Below are 21039 nucleotides of genomic sequence, written 5' to 3'. Positions count from 1 at the left end.
ATCCTTTCGAAATCAGAACTGTTTGAACTTTAAAACCGTTTCGAAATCAAAACTATTTAAACCTGAGAATCCTTTCGAAATCAGAACTTTGTAATCTTGTTTGAATTTTTTGAATCTCCGAATTTAAGAATTTTTCAAAATTGTAAAAAACAGAACTTTGAAACCGTGTTGAAATTCATTAAAAAAAAAAAAATAAATTAACACGTTTCCCTTCGTTCGTATTAGAATACAATTTTTCAACGAATTTGTAATTTTATCACTATATATAACTCGAGAAAAAAGAAGAAAAAAAAAAAAAAAAAAAGGATTCAATAAACTCGTACAAAAGTACATATTCGAAAAAAAATGACTATCTGATGTGGCTGTCGTCTTTATAAACTCCCCCCTCTCTAAAGATCAACAATTTTCAATTTTCACCGAAATTCAAACGATCGTTCAAATTTACCTAAATACCGCATCGTTCGTTCCGCATTTTCCCGGTTTCACGTTTCAGCGAACGAAAGCGATATCGTAGAACAGGAGAACAGCCGACGAGGCCGCGTTATTCCAAGTTGGCCGAAAGTTAAACCCGTACTTTCCCGCATCCCAATTATTCGATCCACCGCTGTTACATTACTCGAACGTGATGGCGAGGAAGTAAAAAAATCCTTTGCGAATTAAAAATCCTTTACGTTCCCTCTTTCTCCCTCTTTAAACTTTTTTATTCTTTCTCACACGACACCTTGCGAATATTTTTAACGATGGAACGAGATTAGATAATTTGATAACGTTAGAAATGTTTTTTGAAATATGAAAGATGTTCGATTGGATATTCGCTCTTTGAACGAATTGTATTAATTGAGATTATTTTCGATATTGTTATTCGAGGATAATAAGACTGATCGACGGGTAACGTTTCGTAAGAAATTTAAAAAATATCGTTTCGAGTATTTTTAATTTTTGATTATTTTTTTTTTTTTTTTATTGATCGTTTGGACGAAGAAAATATTAAGAAAATTAAAAAGAAAACTAGAGGAAGTGGATTTAACGCGTTACGCATATTGTTCGCGGAACAATTTCGTCGAAAGAACGGTGAAAAAAGAGAGAAGAGAAAAAAAAGTTTACATTGTTGAAATATACTTGTGCGACAAGGATTATTAATTAAGCGACAAAAACTTGTACGCGCGAAAACGCAATTTTCCCGAAACAACATTCCATTGTAATAATTCCGTATCATTTCGCACCGCGAGATTTCTCGATTCGCTAATTAAGAGGGCAAAGTAACGAACCCAGTTTGTTTAATTCAACAAACTGTGCCGTTCCCGTATCCCGAATTACGTACGCGTTGCAACAATTTCACGAAACCTTGCACGTATGCACGAAAATTCAACACGATCCGTCGGTACCAACGGTTGCTTTTTTGCCAATGATTGGTATAATCTTTTCACGTTTGTTTTTCTTTTTTTAAATTTTCGCGGAAAAGGTTTTTTAAAACCGCGATCTCGTCCTTTTTTATGTTTCGTGGCGAATAAAAGGAAGCGTAACCGGAGATTGTTTTAATTTTGGAAAAAAAAAACGAAAATTCTATTCTATTCTCCATAATCTACAAACCGTTAATTTGTGGAACATTTGATTCGAGGAAAAACAAAAGAACATGTATATACAAAATATATACAAATATATAATCATCTTTTCGAATTTCTGTTCGAAACAATCAACGCATCTCATTTAAGAAACTGAAGAAGATTTTAATAGAGGTCTGTCTACTCGTAAAGCCCTTAATTTTCAACGTTAACAGTCCTCGTCACGACACATCTCTCTCACCGCGAATCGTTTGACTTTCGAGCTTGTGCGAACGCGGCACTTCTCAATTTCCTATTTCAGTCTCGTCTCCTCACGTGGTCGTTACCTGCCTCCATCCGTAATTCAAAATCCTTCCCCGTATTTCGTCCATGTCAGATTTGTCATATTCGAATTCTTGCCGAGTCGCGTCTTTCCCAGCAAACTATATATATATATATAAATTTCTCTTTTTAATCTCATTGCCAATTTCATTAAAAATTACATTAATCGAGGTCCAATAATTTCGATTAAAAAAACCATCGTTGATAAATACTAATTTTCACAAATCGATCCATTTCTCTACGTTAAAATTACCACAAATCGTAATCGACGCGTAAAAAAATAATATTCAACCGTCATATACGTGTATTCCTCCTTATCTCTCGCCGCTAATTGACTCCTCCCCCTCTCCTCTCCACTCGTCTATTCGCCCGTAGCGCGGCCAGAATAATCGGCGCGTCTACGGCGCAATCCCGATTTCGCGTAAATCCCATTGGCTTGGCATCGGCCGGATCCCGTTTCTTCCGCCGCCGAGTCTCTCCGCGCTTTGTAAACCATGGAAGGGGACAACGCCCCCCTCTTCCCTCCCCTCCTCCCGGATCAGGATCGAATTTCGGATCCCAACGTAGCCCTCGCCGCCGCGCGAACGTCCCACGCATATTTATTGCCCGTTTTCACGCGATAGTTGTCTCACGTATCCGCCTGTTCCCGCGATAAGAATACAAAAAATATTCGTATCGACGTGTGCGGATTCGGCTATTCGTCCTCTCCGAATTCTCTTATTTTTCCGAACTTTTGTTTTTCTGTTCTTCTGGAAACTTAACTAATATTGCAAGAGGTTGAAGAGCGAAGAATTTGATTTCACGTTATGTACGGGTATATAATATGTAATCTCGACTTTGATGTTTGGAAATATTTTTTTTTTCTTTCTCAAAAAGGGCAAGTTAAATAAATACAATGCGTAATGGAAGTGGTATTTGAAAAGTATGTGATATAGAATTATAGTTGATGTGATATCTCTATCACATGTGTTAATTTATATTATTAATTTTTTTTGTACAAAGTTACGTGTACAGCATAATAATTAAGAAGCAAGATGATGATTTAAGAGTATATTACACGAAGCCGTAAAAATCTTGTGGACTTTTTAATTTTCGAAATTTTTTTTTTTCGAAGAAATTTTCAGACACGCAACGAGGCTTCGGCCGGTTTATATTTCGAGCGTTATATTTGAAAATCTGGTTTCGATAATCACACTTTTTTTTTAATTAATTAAAGTCTTACAACAACGAACTCAATGATTGTGAGAAATATAATTTGTCAGAAATTGTTTAACTTAAGAGTGAAGATTCATCAATTATTTCACGCACTCGATGAAGTGTGGATACACGATTTAAATTACGCGGTAATTATGTTTATTAATGATCCGTGTAATTTCGATGATTGATTGCACGTGTAACCGATTATGCAAAACAATTTTGAACAATCCTCGTTCCATTCTAAACCGTGAAATTGAAAAACGAGACGATTAATGATTAGAACGTAACTGAACCTCAAACCTAACCTAACAAAAAATCCTTTCTCAAAGAAAAAACAATCAAACGTGTTGCATTTCCAATTTAAATTACTCTAATAATTTATCGTTCGAAATAATAATAATAATCGGAAATATTGGATTGTTTGAGGAGTAATTTCGTTTTTCGAATTCGACAAATTCAATCTCGTATTATTATTCGGTTCACTTCGATCGATGTCTTTATTTTGTCTTCATCGGCTTCAATTAATTTTAACACTGACACTGATTCTTATCTTTTCGATAATAATAAAAAAGAAAAATATCCCGAAAACACTCTTTTTGATCGTACATCTTTCTTATCACACACAGAATCAAACAAATTTTTCTTACAAATAAATACCACGAAACACCAAGTAACAACACTGTTATGGTTTGGAATGAAGTTGGCTGGATAAGTGTTTACAGTAGCGACACTAGTGTGAAAGAACAAAATTACTTTCCGAATAAGCTAACAATTGCAATACAGCCAAACAGTTTTATCTTCAAGCATAAATAATATATTCGAACTAAATAAATTTATTTTTGATTAATTTTTAACTATTAATTAATTAATGCCTAATTTCAATGCCTGTTTGTAAATATTAAATATTCCACGGCCGACAGCCGTTTAATCGTGGCTACGCATAATTCCACTTACTTCAATATCGACTGGCACGTGCAGCATTCGACGCAGCGTGACAAGCGTCCACGTAGGAATTCGTCTCGCTTTAATCGAACGTAGCATTACAGAAAGCTTTCTTCTTTTATTCAAGATTTCCCTCCAAATCTTATCAAATTAACTTTCTTTTTCGGATAAATTGATTTTCCCAAACTAAGATCAAACATCGAATAATTTAATTATTATTCAAATTATTGTGAAATATAGAGCGCGCTTCACGGGTATTCCAAAACATCTTGGGAGCCGTAAAATCTACTATTCCGCTTGGACATCGATCTTTTTTCCTCGGCCACGAGTGGAAAATCGTTGTACAGGTTACGAAGGATACACATATCGCTGCGTAAGGGATCGATCGAACTCTCCATATACCGTAGCTCCTAAGTAATTTCCAATAGTCCATTTTGGCAAGGATAACCATGCGCTCGATAATCATTCAATCCGTTCCAAATTGCCAACCTATGATGAACGTTAATCGGTAAACGTTCGGTTTGCGTTGCGTGCTGAGTCGTTTAAAAGTCGCCTCTTAGAAATTCCTCTTAATTATTCAAATCCGTCTCGTGACAAAAGTAATAGAAAATTCGTCGATTTCCATCTCTATTTCTATTTCTATTTTTACGTATGTACATTTTTCCTTCTTTTATTTATATATATGTATTTAAATATGAATTTGTACAAGTGATAAGTACGTATTTTTCTCGAAGAAAAAGAATGAATATTATAAGTGGAAACGATGTAAATTTAATTTTTTGAATTACACACCTATAAACTTGCCTTTTTAATTAACTATATCGTAGATCACGCGCAATAATTTATGCGAAAGACCGAAAAAGTTTTCCTCGCGATCGCTTTCAAGATATGTAATTTAACCGAGCCTGAAAACTTTCCCAAGAGCTTTAAATTTGAACTCGGGTGGAAAAAAGTAAGAAGAATTTGTCGCTTCATCTTATTACCCTTTATTTTATCTTGCCTATCCCGGTTATATCTCGATTTTGATCTTTTCTTTCGGAAAGGAATAATTTTAACATTCGCAACTATCGCGAAGAATTTCAATTTTCGAAAAAAAGATGGACGAATTTCTATCGACACAAAAATATCCATTTGCTAAAAATTGAAGCGATTCTTTCCCTTTCTCTCTCTTTTGTTTTCCTCCTCCTTTTTATTCTATTTCTTCTTCGATTTTCGGTAAAAACTAATTGGAAAAGTTCTTTCTTACAGCTCGCGCTTTAGTAGTAAAACTGTAATTAGACCATTTGATTTTTCCATCGGATGAGCGAGCGTAATATGGCGGTTGGCCCCATGATTCAAGATTAAATTTAAGATAAATGTACCCATTCGCTACGATATCGATCAGTCGTTTTTTTTCAATTAATTAGATCAATTTATAACTGCTTTTTGCACAGCGTTTTTCGTTTTCAAAAACCTCTAATATCTTGATCTTTGAGGTAAAGGTAAAATAATAAATAATTTTCTTAAGAGCAATTTTGAGAATTTCACAGATATCCAGATTGTTAAAGATATTAAAAAAATGTCAAATAGTTCAGATTTAACTTTCTTTTTTAAAATACCAAAAATACAAAATTTTCAGTTTTGCACAAAAATAAAAGCAACTTTGAAAATTTTGCTCTGCAAGACAGATATTTAAAAAATTTTAAAAATGTCCACTTCGGATTTTAATTTATTCGACTCGATAACGTGGTCGCACAATTTTGATAAAACTTTCTCCATTTCGTATTCTTTTCATTTTTCCCTTCCACTTAATCGTAAAGTGATCAACCAATGTACACCAATTCCTTGTAGAAACTCCCCCTCCCCCCCTCCAAGATATTAACAGTCTCTCGTTACTCAATTAAGAACCGTCCAAACTTGAAGCGAGCACTCGCCAAATAAACCGCCAGCAACGTTTCGTTTATCTTTTAACCGGTGAAATTTCGTTTACAACACTCGAAAGCACTGGCGACGAGGGGGGAATAGGACGAGAAAGAGGAAGAAAGAAAAATTTCATTGGATTACGCACGACGAATGACTGTTTAACTCGATATATAAAAAAAATTTCTATTTTTATAATAAATTTTATCGTTGATTATTTAAAATATACGGCGATTCGCAGCCGCGATGATCGATGCGATAATCGATCGACATAGTCAACCGAAAAAAAGTAATGGAAATATTCCGATATCAATATTCCATTCTGTGTTCTAAACTCGTGCAATATTGCATATTTACCATCGATCAAACTCGGGGAAAATTCTCTCGTCGTGTTTTCGATTCACGAAAAACGTAGGAAAAAAAGACACTTCCGCACGATTGTGAAAATAAAAATGAATTTAATTAATACAACGGTCTCGTGCTTGATCCTTGGGACGAAACTATCTATTAAATTTCGCCAGTCGAAAATCTAGCTCTGTCGCGGCCATTCTATCTCGCCCTGCCTCTTGGGCGAGCATGAGAGGGCCTCCGGGAAATCTTCCGTCGTCTCGATGGTTGAATATGACCCACCGGCCTCCTCCTCCTTCTCTTCTCGTTCCTCTCTCTCTCTCCCCACCCTCTCCTACCTTTCCTTTCACGCTGCTTCGTGCACACTCGCGCATTTCGCTCTCCCCGCCGCCTATGTCATCGCCATCTCGCGACGAGATACAACAACGAGACGAGAGATAACAAGGACGAGGCGGAGATTGCTTCATTAGCTGAAACGCGTAATTGTACTGTCTATTTGCCGTGACGTTTATCGGAAGGGTGGAGAAAATGTTTGCGCAAAGGACGTTCATAATTCGTTCGTCATGCGACACTGGCTGGCCGGGCAGCCTCCTCCTCCTCCTTCTCCGCGCTTTTGAAAGGAGTCACGTGGAAAGAAGAGAGTGGGGATACGAATTTCTCGGCGCTTTCATACGGTGAAGGGAGGAGTGGGGGGGAAAGGCGGAAAGCAAACTTCGTCGACGGAGGGCTCTGGGATCGCGATTGATTTCGCCGGTTGGAAAATGAATAATTTTTTCTTTTTTTTGTCTCTCTCTCTCGTTCCTCCCGTATGTACCCGTATGTGTGTGGATATAATGGATAAAATGGGGGGAAAAAAAAGGGATGTAAAAGGTATAGGGACAATGGGAACGTGGAGAATAGAAGCGAAGCGAGGTTGGATACGAAAAATATGCGGTGCTGCAAAGTGCGGATGGATGAGAGAGCGTAAAACGTGTCTTCGGCCGTTGTTGCGCCCGAATCAAGAATTGTGTTCGTCGATCGTGAATATTTTTGCGGATAATCGAATTCGATCGATATTACGCGCTTAGTCTCGTGAATTTAAAATTTACATACGATTAAAATATTATCGGTATTGTGAAATCGTAAATAAGTATGTGTAATCAATATTTAAAATCTGCGGATAATTTGAATGAAATTTGCGAATGATTAAAATATTATATAAGATCGATATATTCAGTGTTAATATTACAAAATTTACGTGCATAATAAGATTATGTATTCGTCGATTGTGAATTCGTATTTGGATTTGTGAATGTGATCGGTAGGATTACCGTTTCCCCCTTGTTACTCTCCAAGAGATATTCATCTAATTAACGATCTACGAACTTCTGCCTCCTTCCCCTGTACAACTCACCTAGATCGAGGCAATTAAAACTTGGGATCAATTTTATCAAAGGGGGCACGCTTCGGTTGACGATTTCATTCTTCTTTCCCCGTAGTATTTGGCGTGCTCGTATCCCTACCTTTTCCTCTACGCCACAAAGCGAGGCGGAATCCGCAAGAAAGTTGTCGTGTCGTTTTCTCGGTTCGGTATCCACGATGGGAGGGGGGAGAGAGAGTGGAAAGAAACTTGCACCGTCTCGAGTAAGGAGATGGACGAAAAGGCGAGTTCTTTTCTCGTCGCGCCGTCCCTGAAAACGGCTCTCTAATTAGAATCGAACGGTTCGGTAAACCGCTATGGATGGATTTAATTATGCACCCTTCTGCGGCGCTGCGCCTCGATCGCCCTCTCCTCCCAAAGACAGACGCGCTTCCTCTCTCTCTCTCTCTCTCTGTGTCCGTTTTTTTTCAAATACAACAATGGCGACGGCGAGCCGCGGGCAAAAGCGAAGACTTTTTTCTTTCTTTTTTTTTTTTACAGCTTTCTTCTTCAAATCGAAACAATTGAAATATTCTTTCGAGAAATCGAATTTTTAAAATTCGAAGCAGAATGATTAATTAAGAAAGAAATGCGAGAACGAAATTTTGAAATTGAATTTATTAAAATTTCCTTAAAAAGAGAGGTTTGAAAATTCGTATCTCGAGATATATAAAGGTAACAAAGGCTCGGAGGGGGAGGGGTTCTTTCTATCGGTTCTAATTAATCGAGGACGGGACGGGGCGTCGTTGTTAATTGCTTATATGGAGGGAAACTGTTATTGTGGGCGGCGACAATGGGCCCAGAACGACAATAATGCGCGCCGAGCTGTTTCGCGGTGATACTTTATAGCGCGTATTTCCATTCGGGGGAACAATCGCCCTCCCCCCCTCCCTCCTTTTGTGGGGGAGAGTGACAGGCTGGAATCAGGCTAGCAGCTCGGATGTAGCCATCCACCTCGACTTGTGCTTCGTAATTCGTATTTTTCGAACCAAAAAAAAAAAAGAAAAAAAAAAGCTTCCCTCCGTTAATCGAATGCGCTTCCAAAATAAAAAAAAAAAAAAAGAAAAATTGTTAATGAAAAATATAATTTTCAAAATTTTTATAAGATAATTTTTCTTTAACGACAATGATTCATTGAAAATTGAGAAACGAGCAAAATTTTGTTCGTCCAACCAAAAATATATTTGAACAAATTTAAACGTATCTTTCTCTCTCTCTGTTTAAATGTTTTTTAATTAGGTTTGGCGAGTTACCTTTAGGCCGATTGACGGGATGAAATACTTTCCATCCTCTCTCTATTTTATTTTATTTTATTTTATTCGTTTATCGAATTTTTCACGGTTGGAAACGGAACCGCTTAACTTTCCCCGCATGGGGAACTCGTGGAAACGATTCTAGGGACAGAGGGGGGGGGACGCTTAAAATTTTGTTCGTTTGATTTACGACACTTGCCGCTGACTCGTCGGATCAAAAGTGGGACGTGGCTGATTTGGTCGGGGCGTTTTTTGCATGCCGATGGGTCGACTGGTTGCTCGAGGCTTGTTTGGGAGAAGTTGTTTGGGGTTCGAGAGGAGCGGACCAAGTGATCTTGCCCTAGGATTTCTCGGACAAGTAAGCCGTATCGTGAATATACAGGTTGCTTAAACCGAACGTCGAGGAGAATCAAGAAATAAATACGCGAAATAATACTAATTTCTTTGATGTATCGAGATGCTATGGTCGACGAAGGTTTATTTTTAATTAAATTAGACAGATTTATTTTTAATTAAATTTGCGGCGTCGCGCCAAACGGGGGAAATTTCCCAGTTTCGCGGAAAAGGAAACGAATAATTAATTATATTCGCAAAGAGGGAAGAGCCGCGTCTTTGTGCATTATCGTGATTACAGTGTAGTTGCGATATATGATGAATCCTCTGCGAGAATTATTTTGTTGTTACCATTATGTGGATTTTTATGTGAAAATATTATTTGTACCGTACGTGAAATAGCGACCTCCTCCTCTTCCACCTTTCGATATACGTATAATTTTTAATACATCGAGAACTGTACGATTCATACAGGTATTGAAATAAAATGGAATTGAAGTGGAAAATTAATATTGTACCGAACTTGTTGGAAATATTCATATTGACATATTTATTATCTTATTTTATTAAATATTTCATGATGAAATTGATATATATATATATTTTGCATCGACGAGAAATATTTGTACCGTGCAACTATTGACACGTCTCTTATTCTCAGAGATATATACTCGCGGTGTATTGTCATTTCAAAATATTTTTCCAAATATCGCAATTAGAGCGTGATTTATTAAAGCAGAAATGTATCGTGTACAATAAATGGACCGTATTATATGAAAATGCGTAGAGATTTGCTTAATCAATGTCCACGCGCATTTCACCTTGAAGTTGGGAGACAAAAACATTCGTCCATGCTATTAGAGAGGAAATTGAGCAACTTCTTATTTAAATATCCCTCCGCGCTAAACTGGTCACGATTATGCATCAATGTGGACGAACTGGTTAACTGTGTTGTTAAGTAGAGCGTGACTATTGGACGTGTTTATGGGCCACGTTCCTTATAATCTTTAACGGTCTGATCTTTAATCGCGATCTCCAAATAATCGAGTTTATAAGGAGAGAGAATCATAGAAATGTGAAAAGCAATTAATAAAGTTCACGTTTAAAGCGCGTCTTTACTTAATTTCTAAAAAAAGTACTATAGGTTAGGAGCTGATAAATTCGAATAGAATCGGAAAAATTCGGCAAAGATCGCTATTACTCGAGATTCGTTTAAACGCTTCGGCTAGGTTCGGCTATGATCGGCTGCGCTCGACTTTTGTCGCGATAACGGATCGTGTGTTACTCGTTTATTCCTACATCGCCAAAAATACGATTGAAATAAATGAATTTTTTTCAACAAAGATATTAAAAGATATTAAAATACGTTACCTGTACGATCGTTGTCAAAAAATAGTTTTTGTCACGGCGTTATGGAAAAGAGTTGATGATAAAAATATATGCTAACATATCGCTTTAAATTCGGTCCATATTCAAAGGATTATATCGCGCATATAGCGTAGTAGTTTATTATTCACCGATAGATGCTGCGAGCCTAACACAGTTTATATTCGTAGGAATAAACAATGTGTCGTCGCGTGTTTTCACGCGAAACGAGATTTCAACGTATATATCGTTTGTGCCGCTTTAATAGCCTGTAACAACGGTCTATGATCGGAAAGCGTGAAACAGCCGGGCGCAATTTTTCATCGTTAATATTTCACCGATCCCCTTTTAACCGATAAATATTAAACCACCAGCCTCGTATCGGTTGTGTGTGCCCCATCGAAAATTCAAAACAATTGTTCGCAGGATGTCCTCGGGAAAAAAAAACAATGATAAAAACCTCTCTCTCTCTCTCTCTCTCATATACGCAAATGTTGCGTTATCAACGGGAGGAAATTAAAATTCGAAAGCTTCGAAAATATAATAGGAAATAATATCTTCGGGGAACGAAGAGAAAATTATTTTAGAAAATAATTCAACTATTTATATAGAAAATATATTTAAATCGCTTTTAAAAACGTTTTCCTTCTCTGGAATTACTCTGGTAAAAACTCGAAGAACGAGACAAAGACTGATCAGCCATTTTCCCTAAGATACGTCTGCGATTGAGTTTATCCTTTATCTATTTACCTTAACTTCTCTGTCAACTTTGCCTCTTCTCTCGTCTCTCGTCTTTCTGGCATTTGCTCGTTCACGCTCAATTTGATGCGATTCATTCGATAGAAAACAATGCAAGAGAAAATAAAAGTTGCGAAAAAAAAATAAAACGAACGTATCGATTTTATTATATATAACTGGACTAGACAGTGAACGAATGAAATTCTATGTATTTTAATCACTTTTAATCATTTTCGTATATTATTAATCAAAATTTCATGTTTTATTTTTCCACGCACACATTTGAATACACTTGTTTGTTGTAACAGCAAACTTTCGATCCAAGAATAAATTCTATACTTTCCACGATCGTGTCCTTCTGCGAAAACCTAGATAAGCGTTGTATAAATATTTCTCGAATACACTCGAAACTTTTCCAAGAGAAGAAAGAAATTAAACTCGAATTAAATTTAACACTTTAACACGAATTCGTACAAATTCTATTATCATTTTTCACTAGATCTCTTCTCACGTGGGATATATACATATAAGAAATGAAACATTTTTAACTATCGAAAGTAATATATCGGTTGCATTGCGCGTCGAACTTTTACCGACGTAGTTAAACACGAGGAATATCCCCTTTAAAATACCGTTTAAACCACACCGATACGACCCTCCATTGCCGAGATATCGTCGTTTAAAGCGGGCCGTTAATTTCGAGCGTCGACCATTGTCTCCGTCCCGTTCTCGCGCGTGTCCCTCTCTCGTTATCGGTCTCGCTCCCATCCATTCGTCAATCCTCTGTGCCTCAACCGCGACACTTACCCGTGCGCGGATGGTCAGTTACCGACTCAACTTTTTTTCTCTCCTTTTCCCTATTACTGGCCGCGTTGTGCGTACAGGCAGAAAAATAGGCCACGGAATAAAGATTCGTTTTTAGCAACCAATATACATGTATATACTTCGAGCTATCTTATTAAATTTAATTGTAATTTAAGTTTTATTTGGATTATAGTATCCTCGAGTAGGAAAGTTATTCTTCTAAAAAAAGAAAAAAGATTGAACGAAAGATACATCGGTAGAAGCAATATCGATTATTCTTTTCCTTCCTTTTTCTTTCTCTCTTTCTCTCTCTCTCTGGCCAGATGAGAAAAAATTGGCGCGTAACGCTCGTCCAAACGTCCGTTTCCTCAACAGAAACAGCGATTACAGACATGTTTCTACCTCCGTTCCGTTTTATATATACGATTGCCACGCGTCAAATCCTTGTTTTCCGTTTCGTTTACCGGAAATTGATTTTCGATCTCGCATTCTGGAAGTGACACGCATCGCGAGCATCGGTCCCGAGCTTTCTTCTTGTCCCTTCGAGGAAATTGTCTGCCATAGTACTCGAGGCTACGTACTCGTTCTATCTTGCATGCCCGCCGAGATTCTTCTGGTGTTCCTCGCTCTATCGAATGCTCTTGGACAACCGACGGAGAGGATCGCGTCATTTCATTTCCCCATGAAAATTTTATGAGCTACGTGCTCGAATCGAGCATGAAGTGAAAAATATATTCTTCCTCCACCATTTAGAAAATTATTTTTTATATATTTAAAGAAATATGCGGATAAATAGAAAAGAAGGAGAAACCGAAGCAAAATCGAATTTTTTATAATATAATTAACAAAGCTTTATGCTGATGATAATAATAATAATATTCCGCTATAAATAACGTATTTGTTTCAAAACTTTACGGAACGCTGAAAAATTAAATTGGATGATAAATAAAAAAATATCGTTCGATCTTCGGCTATTTATTTTTCCTCGTAAGAAAAAAGATTGGAATTTTACGAAACATCGTTTGATTAATAGACGTTCCAACTTTAACCACCAGACAGGCATTCGAAACACTCTAACGCGTATTGTTGGATCGATGTGTATATCTAAAAGTGTCTGGAAATGGATGTTTGATCTCCTCCTCGGACAGCTTATTTGTCGGAACGAGGAAGAGGCAACTAACTAAAAATATCGTGTTATTTAACTACGAAAGTTTACAAGTATCATTTCAGGTGAGGCACTTTATAACAAGTTTCAAAGTATAGACTTAGTATTATAATCCATCTTCCAACGAGTATATTATATACGTTATAAAAGTATCCGTGTGTTTTATAAATCATACGAATATACACTTTGGAGATCTGTTTCAAGCCAACCAACGAGAGATAAGATAAATATCACAATTTCGAAGACACGAAACGCGATATAGTTTTTTTTTTAAATCGAGTCAAAACTTTTTCGCATATTTTTTCGCGATCGGTAAAAATCACTATTAATCTTCGTCAGGGAGAATGCCGAGTCATCGAATGCATACGTTGCGACGAGTCTGTTATTAAGTTGTTCCAGTATGAAGAAAATTTTAGGCAAAATAAGTGAAGGTAAAAATTTTACTCGTGTTTCTTTTCATTATTTTTAACGAAATTTTGATAAAAACGCGATTAACCCACCATTCGTTGTTCAAGGATTAAAGTTAATATTCTCGCGAATATGATAAAATTCTGACCAAAAGAAGATTCCCGTTTATCAAGCTGGCATAATTTTGTTTCACAGAACAATAATCCCTTTCCAAACCAGTGAATTTCGGGGCAAGGCCCCTTTTAAAATATCACGGTTTCCGTCATTTTCCACCAACTGTTGTTTCCAAGATGTCTGTCCCCCAGGCTATTGTGTGAAATAATAATTGTACGAGACGATCAACGAAAACCACGACATTTCCTTATACGCACAATTTTAGTCGTTCGATCTCTATTTCTTTGTTCCAATATAAAATATATCCCGATTAAGTTTGAATTACTTGTACACTTCTCTTTTATCCATTAAAGCGTGTGTTTCTTGTTTAAACGAAAAATAAATAAATTATTGGTCCAGTGAGATGAAATTTTTATGAAATCGTTCAAATCGTTGCAATTTATCGGAAATTGATCTTAAAAAAAAAAAAAAAAATTTTCTATAATAATATCTCAACATCTCGATTCGCGCCATTTCCATTAGTTTGTTTCATTGAAATTCGCTGCACGGGTCCGCGATAATTACTGAAGGGATTAAACGCGGAAAAAAACTTGTTTTAAAAAAAATTCCCGCATTCAACGATCGAGGCGACGCGTACCACAACACAAACCGACGGTGGAACTTTCTCGAATCTTTTCTTTGCTTTCTTGCCTCTTCTCTTTCTTCTCCCACTCTTCCACCCGTCGCTCTGTTCGCGGGCGCGACGATTCAGCCGCGGCGTATAAAACACCGATGTCGAACAAAGCCGGAGCTGAATAAGAATGAGACGCGCGAGCGTCTTTGCAACTTGGTGAAAAGCGGTGTTTTTCCAGACATTAGATCTCGTTCCACGGATAAAACAGGGCCGGGATATAGAGGGGCGAGATCGTTAGCGGCTGACCGATAAGAAAGGTACCGACATTCTACGAAACGAGATCATCACTCCTTGCCTCGATGGACACTTGCTAATTTTAAACGTATTATTCCACTTTTAACACTTTCCAGTATTTCGTCGTTGAAAGAATTTGAATATATAGAACTGTGTGTGATATGATAAATTACTTTATAATCACTGCTCGTTAGTTATTTAAAAATATCTTGATATGTATTATTTCACTTGCAAACTTTCGAATATGTCACTGCTTGTTAGTTATTTAAAGATATCTCGATGTGTATTATTTCACTTGCGAATATTGTCGTGGAAGAATTTAGATATATAGAACTGTGTGTGATAAATAGATAGTTATTTATAAATATCTAAATGCGTTTATAAAATAGTCTCACTTCATTTAAAGCAAATATATCATAGTTGTCTAAAATTGATGCTACGGTACGGAACACGAAGCGTAAAATAAAAGTTAAGGAACCGCGCATTTCACGGATCGCAAATTCTCAAGAAAGGTTTCGTATAATCAACGATTCAGCCATTCCGCTCTATTCGCATCACGTGTATATCCGCCCATAATTCGATTTCCTTCTCTTCCTCTTGCTCCTTCACCCTTTCGCGACAGAGCCGGCGGCGTGGTGGTATCATCAGCCCGTGCCAATGACGCCATTACTCCCGATTACGATCTCCTCCCGTCCGGCCGATTTAACGCGGAGAAGCATCGAAAGAAATTGTCTTCTCTACCGTGAAAAGTAACCGTCTAAAGGATTCTTTCTCAGCGCGGCGCAACGTTAAAAACATCCACCAGCCGGCGTTAGTATCGCGAAAATGGCGATGCCACGAAATCTCGGTATAACGGTAGCGAGATTCAAGGATCGTCAATTTTCAACCTCCTTTCCAAACGATTTTTTTTTCCAACTCGATTTCCTCTTCGGCTTTGCAGAAACTCGAAACAGAGCTCATTTTCGGTCCAGTCGATATTTTAAGCTTCGTTAAGAACGAATGAAAACAAATGATCACGGTTCGATAGTTTTCGTCGTGTACTACGAATGGAAAATTGTTGGTGATAAAGATGTTTAATTATTCTTTGGCTATAACGTTTGAAATTTTAGTTTCTTTAATTTGTCGGAACGATTGATAATATTATATTTTTTTAGAATTAGAATTTGAAAATCAAATTTGTTACGAATCTTTATCTTGGTAACAACGAATGTTTTACGAGAAAAAATTGGCATAAATTGCGATCGAACGAGACTGTTCGTGCGAAACTTGAGCGCAATAGAAAGATTACGTTTCACTTGCTCCCGCATAATTCGCCCGTGTTCCTCTCTTGCCTGTATACCACGAACCGTATAAATTTCCTTCGATACTCGAGCGTTTAAGGCGCTATTTCAGTAGAGATGGATTATCGAATAAAATGAAGGCTTTCTCGTAACCGACTCGAAATAAGACTCTTTTATCGATTGATTCCAATTCCTTCACTCTCTTTATTTTTTCTAAATCGAGTACTTACTCTATTCATCGAATCGCTTCGCGTTTTTTTTTCATCTGAAATTCAATGTCGTTCAATAATGAAGTGGAGAATATAATAAGGAACGAATGTTTGACTTTTGACGAATCTACTTGAACATTATATTATTTTCATTCGTAAAATTATTTCAGATTTCGATATTTATTATCCCGTATATTGAATAACAAGAAAATAATTGAAATAAATATTTTTGCGCTATAAGAATCGACAAAAGAGTTTATTTTATACGCGTGCAACGCTAAAACGCGTGAAAAACGAAATTTCCATTCTAACCATATCTCCGTAATTTTCAACGTAGCTGGAATAAACATTGTTGAGAACATGTTTTATTATTATACTTGTACGCGTAGGTATATATATTACGGACGAATATTACGCGGTGAACCCGCGTAACACCTAAATAACTTCTGAATTTACGCGTTGAAGGAAAAGTCGTTGCGCGTGGGTGAAAATTACATGTTTTCGCGAGTCGTGCACACGTAACGCGTACGCTTTATCCGAGAGTGGAGGCGTTCCCTGAAGTTCAAAGATCAATTTCGGTGATTTTTTCTTTTCTTTTTTTTTCTTTTTTCTCTTTTTTTTTTTTTCTCAAGGAAACACATTGCGTTCATGCTTGCAAAGTTTTCACTGATATTGAATTTCTAACGCGAACTCTGATATTGAATTTTCAACTAGATACTTTCAACCAGTTCAAGGAAGAATATACTTGTTACGCGAAATATTTTGTTTCGAATTTGAAAATTTCATTGGAACAACAATTTTTTCTTTTCTTTTTTTTTTTTCATCAATGGAAAATATTAAAATATTGTCGGCGATATTGTGCCAATTAATTTTTAACGTCGCATGAACAAGTTGGAGGAGTTGATTAGCGAGAATTACTGATTAAATTATTCGCTTTCGTCTGGGATGGAGGGACGAGTGTCCGCTCAATTTTCCCTTCCCTCCGACTTAATAAAACCGACTATATACATGAAACGAAAGTAGAGCGACTCCACGGTAGAACAAGTAGAATGAAATTTTCATTGGAACAATTTTAAACTTTATCACCACGCATCTTATGGAAATACACAACGATACACAATTTCCACGTATACATGAATTTTCTCGTACATGATATTTCCAATTTTTCCATTATTATTACTTTAATTTATAACAATCTCATAATCACATCGTGGAAGAAGAAACGATCTATATTTCCAAAAATTACGAGTATATTCTTTCTTGTTTCCAAACTATTTTTTTTCTTTTATATTTAAGAAAACTCGACGAGAATATATATACCTCTCCCTCCTTCTCCTCAGAATCCAAAAATTCTTCTCTCTTTCGTTTCGTACAAGGATGAGCTCGTTCCACGAGGATTAATTTCCCTTTACACGGCCGTGGCACGCCATAACGCGATCGGCGTCGCTAATAAGCGGCACGAAAAACGCATTAACTCGTTACAAAGTAATTCGCCTCGGGTTCGCGTTAACGTTATAAGCATCGCCATTCCTTTCATCGCCCTCCTAAGTGAACGAAGTAGGGATCTCGCGCCATCGATTACGCCTAATGTAATTCGTGCATTATTAACTCTTCGAACAGCCATATTTATTTACGTTTGATTTTTATTTTTTAAATATCGCTTCGCGAATAGATTCCCGATTTTCTCTCTCTCTCTCTTATTATCTCTCTCTAATTTTATAAAGCATGGAACAACAATATCTTCGAGTGGTCCAAATTTTTTTTATCTCAAATTAATAAACCATGGATCGAGCTATATTTTCGTTGACCCGATTTCCAGTGGGAATTAAAGAATTATTGTTTCCAAAGTATTTTCGTAAGCATACGATAATTAATTCGAAGATGAGTTTTTTGATATTCAACAAATTTTCTTTCTTTTTTAAAAGGCTTCATCATTTTCGAAAGAAATTATTATCTATCTCTTCGATTATTTCGCATTGTAAATTTTATTTACTTAGCCCGGAAAAAATAAATGGAAAGAGAGCAAGCTTCGAATTTATACAAAATGTATTTCCTCGATGTCTGCTCCTACGTAGCTGCTCCGACGAGCTAATAACAGCCGGATAAAAATTCCAGAGAGAGGAGGGCGTAAACGGTCAATCCGAAATCGCGCGAGATCCGCTTCCGAGCAATTAAACGCATCCCCGATTTTTCAAGTGCGCGAATCAATGGCTGCGATGGATGAATGGAAAAAGAGGGGGAGGGAGGACAAAGATAGATTCAAAAGCGAAAACGACCCTCTACGAACAAACTTCCAAATAAAAAAGGAAGAAACAGAGAATGCCTCCCCCCCCCTCCTTTGCGCTCCATTTTTTCGGCACACGTTTGAAAAAGTTGCGTTCGAATGCATCCATTTAAAACGATGATCGCTACCATATGGTATATACACGCAGGTTTACTATACGTGTATGTATGTATGTATATATATGTAGAATATGTCGCATTGATATTTTTTTGTTCTCTCTCTCTTTTTTTTTTTTTTTTTTCTACTTTTGCCCCATGTGGATTTCGGTATCGGCGGAAGTGACCTATCACGGGGTTGCCTCCGCCGAAACAATAACCGCAGCAGCCAGTTAACGTTCGCCGCTCATCGTGGCCCCATTGTTTCTTCCACCGTGCATCCGTTTTACGAATCGACACGGGAGGAAAAAGGAAAAAAGGATATATAGAACCGCTTTCGATTCTTTGCCATTCGTTCCTCCTTTTTTTCTTTTTCGGTGTACATTAATATTCGAATAATGGTCGAATTTTTGAAATTGAAACGAGGAGCGAAGATAGCGTCGAGGGCCCCGTTTTCGTTGCGAAATGTGTACATGAGAGAAAGAGATGATGGTTTTATTCTTCTCTAAACATAGATTGTTGACAGGACGTGGACAGAGAGAGATCTGCAATGATAATATTCTCTTAGAAACGTATAGATATACATTTTTTTTTTCTATTAATTCTAATAAATTTTTCTTTACTCCAATCGAATATTTCGGTTTCGATTTTATACTCGCCAGACTAGAATTCTTATTTATTTAGGCGTGCAGGTAAAATTCTTTCTTCTTTTCTTCGCATACGTGACGCCAGACGCTTCTTTCGTTTTTAACGCGGCACTCTGCTCGCTTCCAGCGTCCGCGCATTTTTGAGTGGACCTAAAAAGAAAGTATATCATATATACATGCATATATGCAACTTTTTAAGTATCGCATTTATAAAGTATTCTTAAATATTGTTATACATATTTCTTATATATAGATGTAGGCTTTCTTAATTATTATTTATTACATAAATAAAATTAATTATTTACTTTATTCGAATAATGAAACTTACTGACATTATGATATATCTCCTTTGTGCAATAGCATAATTTTCAATTATATTGCTCTTTTTTGAGTGGATCTAAAAAGAAAGTATATCATATATACATGAATATATGCAACTTTTTAAGTATCGCATTTATAAAGTATTCTTAAATATTGTTATATATTTCTTATATATATATAGACTTTATATATATAGATATTATATAGACTATATATTATATATATATCTTATATATATATATATATATCTATATATATCTTATATATATATAGACTTTCTTAATTATTATTTATTACATAAATAAAATTAATTATTATTTACTTTACAAATACTCGAATAATGAAATTTACTAACAATATGATATATATCTCCTTTGTGAAATGGCATAATTTTCAATTAAATATTGTTTTCAATTAAATATTGTTATATATATTTCTTATATATACATAGACTTTCTTAATTATTATTTATTACATAAATAAAATTAATTATTATTTACTTTACTCGAATACTGAAATTTACTGACAGTATGATATATCTCTTTTGTACAATGGCATAATTTTCAATTATATCGCTCCTTTTTGAGTGGACCTAAAAAAGAAAATATACATACATATATGCAACTTTTTAAGTATCGCATTTATAAAGTATTCTTAAATATTGCTATACATATTTCTTATATATATGTAGACTTTCTTAATTATTATTTATTACATAAATAAAATTAATTATTATTTACTTTACAAATACTCGAATAATGAAGTTTACTGACAGTATGATATATCTCCTTTGTGCAATGGCATAATTTTCAATTATATCGCTTCTTTTTGAGTGAACCTAAAAAAGAAAATATATTATACATACATATATGCAACTTTTTAAGTATCGCATTTATAAAGTATTCTTAAATATTGCTATACATATTTCTTATATATATATAGGCTTTCTTAATTATTATTTATTACACAAATAAAATTAATTATTTATTTTACTCGAATACTGAAACTTACTGATACTATGATATATCTTCTTTGCAATGGCTTTTACATTTCTCGCTTTTTCCTTTATTATCGCCACAAAGTTCGGTTTCCCATATCTCGTATGCAATGCGTTAAGAAGAATCACGATGACCGCTCTAAGAGTTTCCAATCCCACGATTCCAAGCGATACGGCGTCGTTCAAGAGATCTGTTGTCGAGGCTGTTGAAACGGTTTATGTTAGAAGGAATTTTTAGCAAAAAGTGGTAGGAAAGATTCGAAGCTGGAAATTTTAATTTGAAAGTCGACGATCGAATCTTTACGAATTACTTGCTATTACCTTATATCCTATACTCAAACATATAGAGTTACCACAAGGTTATTGTAAACGACGGCGGTTTATCCACGAATTTCCTGAAGGGAAGCCATCCGACCACGGCCTTTTGACGGCGAGCTTAAGTGCACACCCT

The 21039-nt window shown here is 36.0% G+C and overlaps 1 protein-coding gene and 1 long non-coding RNA gene across 3 annotated transcripts in view; one reads left to right on the top strand and one right to left on the bottom strand.

The window, feature by feature from the left end:
• The window catches only part of LOC408618 (furin-like protease 2), a 382021-nt gene that overhangs the window by 333996 nt on the left and 26986 nt on the right, over positions 1–21039 (top strand). The gene's annotated exons all lie outside the window — the stretch shown is intronic.
• LOC102654856 overlaps positions 18709–21039 on the bottom strand; it is a 16037-nt gene continuing 13706 nt past the window's right edge. Inside the window, exons 2-5 of the long non-coding RNA XR_003305305.1 lie at positions 20603–20791; positions 20332–20429; positions 19247–19420; positions 18709–19168 (exon numbers count right to left, since the gene is read on the bottom strand). This is a non-coding gene — a long non-coding RNA (uncharacterized LOC102654856). The remainder of the gene's footprint in view (positions 19169–19246; positions 19421–20331; positions 20430–20602; positions 20792–21039) is intronic.

Source organism: Apis mellifera, linkage group LG1, assembly GCF_003254395.2.
Source record: "Apis mellifera strain DH4 linkage group LG1, Amel_HAv3.1, whole genome shotgun sequence".
Taxonomy (NCBI): domain Eukaryota; kingdom Metazoa; phylum Arthropoda; class Insecta; order Hymenoptera; family Apidae; genus Apis; species Apis mellifera.
This window is presented reverse-complemented; position numbering and strand designations above follow the sequence as displayed.